Below are 1,187 nucleotides of genomic sequence, written 5' to 3' on the forward strand. Positions count from 1 at the left end.
TGTGAGAAAGTTTCCTCAGAGATAAATGCATCTAATCGCACTATCGCTGGAGGGAGGTCACCCATCGCTGCGCCCTGATGCCCATCTTGGAACTGAGAAGCCACCGATATTGCGTGAAACTTGAAATATTGACGTTAACGATGGAGCAGTGGAGTAGAGTCGAGCAACAAAAAACTAGAAGGCCAAAATGGTATTTTGGTTCAATGCTTCTTCTTGGGAGAGAAATTAAAGGCAAAATGTCGGATGATTGTTTCTATGCAGCAGAACTTTCAAGCTCTATAATGGATTCTACTAACGCTGGCAGGCCTATGCAGCCACATATTCTCATACGAGTCGCCATATCTCCCCTCTTTTTCCTCGGTCTATCTTCTTCTTCCTTCTTCTCTCCCTTGCAATTTTGATTTCTTAAGTTTAAACTTAGGAAATATTTAAATTATTAAGCAAATAAATTATTAATAGTTAATAGTGATTAATTAGTATAACAATCAATAATATTAAGTGTAGTTTCATTTATTAATATATTATTAGTAAAAATTATTTAAAAAATAATAATAATAGGAATCTAATATAAATGATAGAGTGTACATGTAGTATAGGTTCTAATATTTTTGAAATGGTGTTTTTGGTCTAGTTTCAATTACTATTTATTAATAGTAATAATAATAACTTTAAAAATAATGAATAATAACAATAATAATATTAAGGCCATAAATAAAAGTAATTTAATTAATAATAAGAATTAATAAGTTGATTAATAGTATTTATTTTTATACTAATATTATTTATTATAATTTATTATTATCACATAATTTATATTTATGATTTTCTTCTCTTGCTAAATAGGTACTTAGTTCCCAAAATACACCAAGTCTTACTTCCCAAAAAATAATTAGTATATTTAAATAATAATACATACATCAAATTTCAGATATGTTTTAAAATATTTTTATAATTTTTTATATTTTTGAAAATTATTTTTAACCCGAAGTAATGAGTAATGAAGAACAAATTATGTCTAATGTTTGTTTTATTTGTCAATTATAAATACATAATTACTTTATTTGCTAAATAATTGACAAATTAATATTAATTTAATTAATTCAGATATTTAGGTAATCATAGTATGTGTGCTAATAGGCTCATAACGAAATTTCTTCTTCAGGGACCACTAGCCCTAACTTAAAACC

The sequence above is a fragment of the Aristolochia californica genome, unplaced genomic scaffold (assembly GCF_029961685.1).
Source record: "Aristolochia californica isolate CCGP_79_NKW_82.1479 unplaced genomic scaffold, dmAriCali1.0.hap1 SCAF_1, whole genome shotgun sequence".
Lineage (NCBI taxonomy): Eukaryota > Viridiplantae > Streptophyta > Magnoliopsida > Piperales > Aristolochiaceae > Aristolochia > Aristolochia californica.